This window comes from Zingiber officinale, chromosome 11A (assembly GCF_018446385.1).
Source record: "Zingiber officinale cultivar Zhangliang chromosome 11A, Zo_v1.1, whole genome shotgun sequence".
Lineage (NCBI taxonomy): Eukaryota > Viridiplantae > Streptophyta > Magnoliopsida > Zingiberales > Zingiberaceae > Zingiber > Zingiber officinale.
The window spans coordinates 43,980,107-43,990,035 of record NC_056006.1 but is presented as its reverse complement, the minus strand read 5'-3'; the positions used below and the strand labels follow the sequence as shown (position 1 = coordinate 43,990,035).

The 9,929-nt window shown below is 37.8% G+C and overlaps 2 long non-coding RNA genes across 2 annotated transcripts; one reads left to right on the top strand and one right to left on the bottom strand.

Annotated features, from left to right (window-relative positions):
- Positions 1-2,851: 2,851 nt before the first annotated feature.
- On the bottom strand, positions 2,852-3,341 carry LOC122031081. Its single transcript, XR_006125728.1, has 3 exons — positions 3,252-3,341; positions 3,098-3,172; positions 2,852-3,008 (listed from the first exon to the last, which is right to left on the bottom strand). It is a non-coding gene; the product is annotated as an uncharacterized LOC122031081 (long non-coding RNA).
- A 5,999-nt stretch (positions 3,342-9,340) lies between these two features.
- LOC122031121 lies at positions 9,341-9,675 on the top strand. The gene is made up of 3 exons (XR_006125750.1): positions 9,341-9,432; positions 9,523-9,546; positions 9,656-9,675. It is a non-coding gene; the product is annotated as an uncharacterized LOC122031121 (long non-coding RNA).
- Positions 9,676-9,929: the final 254 nt, after the last annotated feature.

The window sequence follows — 9,929 nt, the reverse complement described above, 5'->3', positions numbered from 1 at the left end:
GTACCCTCAAGGTCATCCTACCAGGTACATACAGTCTATGGTTAAAGTCTCCATAGAATAGGATACATCGATCCTCTACAGACTAGTCAAGCTAGCAATGGTATGCAGCTAACTTAGTCAATTCTCTGTCTGTACAAGTCCTGAACTCAAACGTAACTTTTTGGTTATCTAACCAGCACAAAACCCGCGGATCAGAATCTCTATAAAATAGAGTGAGTCGGTCTCTTACTACCGAACTAATAAAATTAACTCAGTACTCTACCATCTACACCGACAAGAATGGATCAATCTTCTACTGATCAAGTCAACCAAGGTAGATCGGTCCTCTACTAACCGCAACAAGAGTAAACTGGTCCTCTACAAACCGATCCAACTAGGATAAATCATTCCTCTACTACCCAAGTCAATAAGAGTAAATCGGTTCTCTACGAACCAAGGCAATACGAGTGAATTGGTTCTCCACGAACCGAAGCAATATGATATTTAGCAGATACTAACCACTACGAAACTAGGTATAACAAAAATTAATAACACTAGTGGTATGGTAAAAGAAATCCTATGAGACTGTATTCCTTGATCTCTAGTTGGGTCAACCGTGATCAGTGATTGACCCAACACATTTGATGTATGTACAAACAACTGGACAGGTACTAACAAAAGCATACTAGTACACAACATAACTAACATAACAACTATGCATGCACTAACAGAAATATAAGATAACAATATGCAAACATACCTCCTATAGCTTGGAGAATCCTATCGCTGCCTGGTCCCAAAACCCGAAAAGTCACATCGAGAAACCAAATCACGGAAAACCAAACGAAAATAGGCCTCATAAAACCTTGGCTCTGATACAAATAAATTGTCACACCCCCAGAGGAGTCCTTACCGAAAAATTTCGACAGCATCTCCCCTATACAGGTGACAATCTGAGGCATACATACATACAATATAGATCCGCCACATACGGCTGGAATATATCTACACAACCACGCAGTTATATAATCAGCCCACTCGGCTGGAACAGAAATAAACACAACCACGTAGTTATATAAATATATGAATCAGCACCACACGGCTGTACTAAAATCAACACAGCGGAAATCACAAACAACGATCACAAAACACAAAGCAACTAACTGCGAGTCGGCTCGGCTTGACACAATAATATCAAACCAAATACAAGAGAACTCAAATACATAAACAAGTACAAAACCCAAAATACAAATAGCGTAAGAAATACCAAAATCGTAAGGTCGTCCTCGAATGTGACGTGGGACTGGCGGACAGGCTCTCCAGGCAACTCCATCAATCCTTTACCTGCTACCTGGCGAAATTACCAATATACGGGGTGGTGAGTATAAAGACTCAGAGGGTAATAGACAGATAGTGCATGAGTATAGTAAAGAACTAGAGATGCAAAGGTATACAGTCTCGTATGGAAATAGCAAATACTATAGTGATATCCTAATAAGTGTCCATACCTGAAACCATATCCTAGGGTAGTAGTAAAAGGTAAAGTGTAGCAAAGTCCTACTACAGTACTGCTCATAACTACATGATATCGTGTGAGGTATATACATGTCAACAGTAAGTAAGTCAGTGTCTAAACACATATCGCAGGTATAAATCTCAACCTATGTAAGCATAACAACATAAATAAACAACAACAGCATAAGCTAGTAACAGCAACATAGATAAGCAACAACAGCATAAGTAAACAACTAGCAATATCAGCAGGTATAATAATAACAGCGTATGCACGGATGGTCACTCCCGCCCACCCCTCAAGTCCATGACCCCAGTATGGACGAGAGGCCGCAACAATGACAAACTGTACACCACTCCAGCTACCACTACTTTCGAGTGGCCAAGGGGACAGTTGCATAGTAGCTAAATAGCTACATCTGCGACGAGGGTCCCTGCTGCCCGCGACTCCAGCAGACACTACCCATGAGTGTGCGAGTGGGGGGCACGACAGGACATGCGGCACGCTCCAAGCTACCACTACCCATGAGTGGCCGAGCGTGCGGCCCTGGCCAACAACCGCCTCAACCACAAGGGAGACAGGATCGTCGGCAATACATGCAATGACATGATGCGAACAATGCAACAGTCATCATATATATATAAACAGAAACAGGTATGCTACATGAATCCAGCATGCTCAGTAAGGTGTGTAAATTAACAGCAATCAAAGCATGTAAACATGGTACCAGGTGTCTATGTATCCAATACCTAATATCTAATGTCTGACATCTGGTATCTGGTATCTGATACCTTGTAATATAGTATCTGCTAAATATCATCGATAGCAACGAGAGACTGTATAGATACAGAAACGAGTAGCTCAAAGATTGAGTGGAAGTATCAAACGCAGGAAAAATAAGAGTGAAGTCAAAATAGATACAACAACTATCTGAACATAAAGCTCATGCACTAAGATCAAAATACTAAAAATATAAAGCAAGAAGTACCCGCCTTTATCTGACGATCGTGATAATTAATCCCACGTCGAGACGCACATCTCGAATCCAAGTCCTGCGATCACATAATATTTTTAGCTAATTACATATACAACAACTAGCTAAACCTAAAACCCAATTCTAATTCAATTAGATAACTGTTTAATTCCACCTAATAATCCAAATCTACCTAAATGATAAGTTCCACTTTTATCCACCCATCAATTCTTAAAACCGCTTCCTTTGCCTACTCAATTATCCAATCCAGTTTAATTTCATCAACTACTAGCATCATGGATCAAACATGCACGATTTATCCACCTAAATCACATCTGAAAATACAATCTAAGATAGCTAATTACTCATTCATCATGTTATCACATCTTAACAGCTCAAATAGAATTTGATCCAATCCATATCAACCTAATACCAACAAGAGATCAACCAAAACACTATAGTAACTTACCATGAATCAAAGCCCTCAACCCAGCTCTAAAACCTTCACATTTCACCTGCAAGTGGATTTTCAATCCAAGTACCCTTAAACAGAACAATCTAACATGAGACTCAAAGAGGACAATCTTGAAAGAAACTAAATCAACAAAGGAGCAACGATCGAATGCTTATACCTCACCAATGATCTGATGGAGCTGCTCCATGACCACCAGAGAACCAATTGGAGCAGCAAGGCAAGGTCAAGCTCACTGCCAGTACATAGGTAAGCTGCCACAAGTGTATTGGAGCACAACGAGTAAGAAAATCCACTCAAGAGCATCCACTCACCATTAGGGCAGACGACGACCCACGGTGGTGGAAGAGCCTCACTGGTGACGACCAGTCCGCCTGGAATATCGACATCGATGATCGATGATTAGCACTGTGGCAAGCACAACCAGGGCGCAGCGTCGGTGATGGCATCACGTGGTATGGGAGAGGGGAAATCGGCTCACGGGCACTACCCCACTGCCTCCTGCTCGTGGCCAGAGAGGGAAAACGACGGCGACATCAGGTGTCCTTCGAGGCGACAGAGAATCGGCGATCAGGCGGTGAGGATGGCCAGGCACGGGCTGCAACTCAGAGAGAAGGACAACCGTAGCAAACGTCCAGTGATCCGTGGAGATGGCAAGTCCGGCCAACGGTGAGAAGATCAGTGCCGACGAACTCGGGATTGTGGCATCGGAGAAGTGAGAGGCGTCGGGGAAGTGGTAGGTTCGACGCTCGGTGTGCGTCTACGCCGACAACGGGCTTCTGATGGTTGGCGGCTTCGACGATGAGAGGACAGCACCTCCTGCTCTTGGCCGAAGGCAGCCCGTGCAAGGGAGGGCAGCTCCGGGAGCTTGGCGGCAGATCCAGCTTCGGTGATCGAAGGAGAGGAGGTGGCGGATGAGAATAAGGAGAGTGAGGGGCGGCGGTGAGATCTCGGCGACAAAGAGCAATAGGGAGGAAGGGAAATGGAGTGGTCGGCGTGAGATTAGGGCACGGTGAGGTTGGGTGAGGTTTTTAAACCTAGGTTCAATAAATTAAACCCTAAGTTGGTTTCCTCAATCAACTCCCACTTTTAGGTATTTTAAACGGGCTTCCACTTAGCCTATAAATGATCCCCTTAAACTACGTCAAATGGACTCCGAAAAATTCCCAGAAAATTCCTAAAAATTCCAAAAAAATCCAATAAGATTATTTGTCCAATAACCTTATTATTTAATTATGTTTTTGGCACCGTAATTTACAATATAAATCATATCTATCTCTAGTTAATAGAAATAATAAAAACACAATTCAAGCATGGGTCCCCAAGTCAAACTTGGTTAATCAAGTTGGACCTGGATAATACTAGGTCCCCAAGGATCAAGTCTATTACCTTGATAGACCATATCGAGGCTATGATCTAGAGGGAGTAAACACGAAAACAATTAAAATTTTAAATCAAAATTCGAAATAAAATTCAAATTCAAAACTCACAAAATTCAAATTATAAATTCAAAATTCAAAACTCAAAATTTAAATTACAAATTTAAAATTCAAATTATAAATTCAAAATTCAAAACTCAAAATTCAAATTACAAATTCATAATTCAAATTATAAACTCAAAATTCAAAACTCAAAATTCAAATTACAAACTCAAAATTCAAATTACAAATTCAAAATTCAAAACTCAAAATTCAAATTACAAATTCAAAATTCAAATTATAAATTCAAAAATCAAAATCAAATAAATTAAAATTTTGAAATTTAAATTCAAAATTCAAAAATCAAATTAAAAATTAGAAATTTAAATTCAAAATTCAAAAATCAAAATCAAATAAATTTAAAATTTAAAATTTAAATTCAAAATTCAAAAATCAAAATCAAATAAATTAAAAATTTGAAATTTAAATTCAAAATTCAAAAATCAAATTAAAAATTAAAAATTTGAAATTAAAATCAAATAAAAGATAGATGGAGGATCCAGAATAGCTGGCACCCCCAACTGAACTACCCGACAGGGTATGTAACACCCCACCCTCCTCACTACTGGACTGCGAGGGCGGAGCGCTACTGGACTACTAACTTTACTTAACTATCCTTGTTCACATGTTGATAGAAATTCCTAAAACTCTCGGAGAACTCAAAACTTACAATTAACTAGCAGCGAAAGACTAAATGACTCATCTAATACATTCTTAATAAATGGCAATCTTAATAAATTCTTATGCTAGGTCCCAAGGCTTCTATAGTTCAGGCATCACACATCCATCCTCACCTCCTTGTCACCTTCCTTTGCTATAACTTTTCCTTTTCCTGTATCTGCAGTAAGAGGAAATGCAAACTATAGGCAAAATGCTTAGTAAGCACTATCTAACTCATAAAATCTCGATATTCATGTACATATATCTATAACATGATTTAACTGATTACTTACTGAAGACTACTCTTGCTCATCTAATAATAAAGGAATCAAACAGGCTGAAATGCTAAACATGTAACGCTACTTATGCTCAAAAAATAGCAAAGAACAGTAAGCTAATCTAAATAACATGCTAGCATAAAAGAAAACTCAACTTGCTGCTTTTAAAACAAAATGAAACTTATTTCATTTGTTCTAAACTTATTCTTTTATTTCACTTGTTTAAAAACTTCTTCTTTAATACTTTTATATTTATGTAAAACTTACTTTACTTGTTCAAAAACTTATACTTATAATACTTCAAAATAGTAATCAACTTCTCTTGGGCCCAGGCATAGTACCATCTTATGAGCGTTCCCTAATAGGTTGGGGTAGCGAGCAACCAATCCTAAAAGAGCAGACCTCGGTCTACCAGGGCCAAGACCTCGGAATTGGACACCTGGATTTGTTTAACGACAACCTCGGAAGTGGGGTACTAGCCTCTTCAAAGTAAAATATCTTATTTTCTTAATTACTTCTTCTTTAAATGCCTTTAACAAGCACCTTGTGTGCCAAAATCCCTAAAGTCTTGACTTTGGGATCTACTTAAGGTCTTGGCCTTTTTCTTTCTTTTCTTTATCTTTCTTATACTTGTTAATACCTCTAATAAAAGAATGCTTCTTTAAAAATAAACTGAAATGTTTAAACAAATTTTAACTTTGAAATGCATAAACAAGATTCTGCATTCTATGCTACACTATTTCTGCATACTATGCATACATAAATTTTGCACTATAATACTTAACCAAACTGCATTATAATCTTTTTCTTTAAAAACTGCACTATAAGTTCCACCAAAAATCTGCACTACAAGTTCCACCAAAAATTTGCACTATAAATTCCACCAAAAATATGCACTACAAGTTCCACCAAAAATCTGCACTATAAACTTTAAAAAAATCAGTACCATAAGCTCTTAAGAAATCTGCACTACAAGCTCTAAAAAATCTGCTCTAAAGAAATCTGTATTTTAAGCTCTAAGAAATCTGCACTACAAGCTTAATTAAAATCTGCATTATAATCTTACATAAAAATCTACACTTATAAGTTTAATTAAAATCTGCACTATAGGCTTAATTAAAATCTGCACTATAAGCTTAAATAAAAATCTGCACTATAAGCTTAATTAAAATCTGCACTATAGGCTTAATTAAAATCTGCACTATAAGCCTAAATAAAAATCTGCACTATGAGCTTAATTAAAATCTGCACTATAGGCTTAATTAAAATCTGCACTATAAGCTTAATTAAAATCTGCTCTATAAGCTTAATTAAAATCTGCACTATAAGCTTACATAAAAATCTGCATATGAGCTTAATTTAAAATCTGCACTATAAGCTTAATTAAAATCTGCACTATAATCTTAAGTAAAAATCTGCACCTATAAACTTAATTAAAATCTGCACTATAGGCTTAATTAAAATCTGCACCTATAAGCTTAATTAAAATCTGCACTATAAGCTTAATTAAAATCTGCACTACAAGCTTAATTAAAATCTACACTATAAGCCTACATAAAAATCTGCACTATAAACTTAATTAAAATCTGCACTATAGGCTTAATTAAAAATCTACAATATAAGCGCTTCGCATGCTTCGAATTTAAGAAGAATAAAGGTCCGAAACTACTCCTACTGCAGGTGAGAAGCACTTATCTTGCTTCTTGGACTCACAACCGAACAAAAAGGGCTTCTAGGACCTTGGCCGACCGCCGGAGATGATGCCCTAACTCCCTTTCGTTTTCTGCCCGAGCTCCGCCATCGTACGCAGAAGAGAATGAGAGAATGGTTTAAGTCACGGGAAAACAGAGCATCAACTTATCCCTTTTTATAACTTAATATTTCTGTTAACTCCTTAAATAAATTCGCTATCTTTTCTAAACAGACAAATTCAACATCAACTTATCCCTTTTATAATCCAATAGTCTGTTAATTATCTTAAATAAATTCGCTACTTTTTCTAAACAAACAAATCCAACATCAACTTATCCCTTTTATAATATTCTTTTAACTATCTTAAATAAATTCGCTACTTTTTCTAAACAAACAAATCCAAGATCAACTTATCCCTTTTATAATCCAATATTCTATTAACTATCTTAAATAAATTCGCTACCTTTTCTAAACAAACAAATCCAACATCAACTTATCCCTTTTATAATATTCTGTTAACTATCTTAAATAAATTCGCTACCTTTTCTAAACAAACAAATCCAAGATCAACTTATCCCTTTTATAATCCAATATTCTGTTAACTATCTTAAATAAATTCGCTACCTTTTCTAAACAGAAAAATCCGTTTGCACACCTGGTCAGTCGGGTTTTGACCGAGTCAAAGGTCATGGGTTCAATTCTCGGCTTGGACATTTTTTTGTCGAAACTTCCTTCGTTTTGTAAAAATCCCAAACAACCTCCAAAAATTACATAAAAATACTCTAAAAATCCCTAGAATATTTCTATAGCATTTTAAAATATTTTTAAATTACTTTTAGGACTCTAATTGAGGAAATTTGGGGCGTTACAATTCTCCCAACCTTATAAAAAGTTCATCCTCGAATTTAGAATAATTCTGGATATCTCTGTCTCATACTGTCCTCACGCTCTTAAGTAATTTCCTCGTACTTCTGGTTCTAAATGACTTTCACTAATGGTACTCTTTGTTCCTTAGTCTCTTAAATTCTCGGTCCTCTATTTTTCATATCGCATCGTACCTTTTAATGGTCCTTGGAAGGATTGATATCTTCTCTATCCTTTCTAAACATACTTATGTATATGAATATAAGAGAAACAAAACTTCTATCTTACTAAAGCGCATATAAGCAATTACTCCATACTGCAAATAATAAAGAAAGCATAAAAGGAAAACTTAAATACTTTCTTACTTGAAGACGGCAAAGATGGTGCTGATGTGTGATGCTGGAGAATAGGAACTGCTCTGATACCAACTATAACACCCCACCCTCCTCACTACTGGTCTGCGAGGGCGGGGGGCTACTGGACTACTAACTTTACTTAACTATCCTTGTTCACATGTTGATAGAAATTCCTAAAACTCTCGGAGAACTCAAAACTTACAATTAACTAGCAGCGGAAGACTAAATGACTCATCTAATACATTCTTAATAAATGGCAATTTTAATAAATTCTTATGCTAGGTCCCAAGGCTTCTATTGTAAGATATCACAAAATTAAATAATAAATATTATTGGACAAAAAACCTTATTGGATTTTTTCAGAATTTTTAGAAATTTTTCGGGATTTAAACGGTGTCCGTATGACCCATTTTGAGGGGACGGATTCGGGGTACAGTGAAAGCCTGTTTTGAAATACCCATTTAGGTGGGAGTTGATTTGGAAATGTACTTAGGCTTTAATTAGTCTGACCTAGGTTTAATTTTCTGATTTCCTTAATCTTTCCCCAATTCTTATTCTCCCTCCCCGATTCCCTTTGCCGGAAACCTCTCCCTCTCCGGCGATTTCTTCCCAGCGACACCGAGCACGCCACCGTCCGCCGGTGTAACCTCGGCCGAGCCTCCCTCTCCCTCTCCCTCTCAAGGTGTGGAGTCGTTCTTCCTCTCTTCTCCTCTTCACCGCTGGCGCATCCCTCATTTCTCCCAATCTCGTCGCTGTGACCTAGATTGCCGACGGTGAGTCTCTCTCTCATCGAGCTCTGCCGACCAGGCCATGCCACATGGTGTAGCCGGTTCACCGCGAGCACCAGCGACCCTTCTCCTTCCCTCTCTGGCGAACCGTCGCCGTCCCTTTCCCACTTGATCTTGGACCAGAGCAAGAATCGGAGCCCTAGCTCCCATTCCTCGTCGCAGTAGCTGTGGGTCGCACGACACCAGTGTAGGGATTGGTTGAGGTAAGGCTTGGTCGAGAGATTCTGTGAATTCAAGGATTTTTGTGCGTTTATGGTGTTCTCTCTGATCTGATCTAGGAGGCGACGTCGGATAAACCTAGTGATGGATCTTCCTTGAGAAGAACTTCTTCTTCTCCAATTCTTGTGGCTGGGGTCTTTGGTAGCTCTCGGGTGAAGAGGTAAGGTGCATAGTTGTTGTTGGAAATGAGTTAGTGATGTGTTGTTTGGATGAATTCTGATCCCTCTTTCTTGATCCTGGTGGTGAACAGCAGCTTGATTTGGGATCAATTGAGGTGAGTGTGATTCCGGTTGTAGGATTCATTAGATACATTGCTGTATTTTTGCTTCTTGGACAAATTTTTGGAAGGATTGATGTATGAATGCTTTGGTAGCTATTGGCAGGGTTATGGTGGGAGCTGTGATTGTGGATCAGCTACAACCTTCCAATGTAAGTGATGTATGAATGAGGTATTTCTAATTGGATGGGAATTGTTGATGATGATGTTAGGTTGTTGTAGATTTATGATAGAGATTTGTTATTGGATAAAAGGATGTGTTGATTTGGAGGATTAGTCAGAGATCAGTTTTGATTAGAGTGATCCTATTGGGTTAGAGATTTTATTTAGCTATTTAATTCATATAAATTTAGCTAAATAAAATATAAATATATTGATTG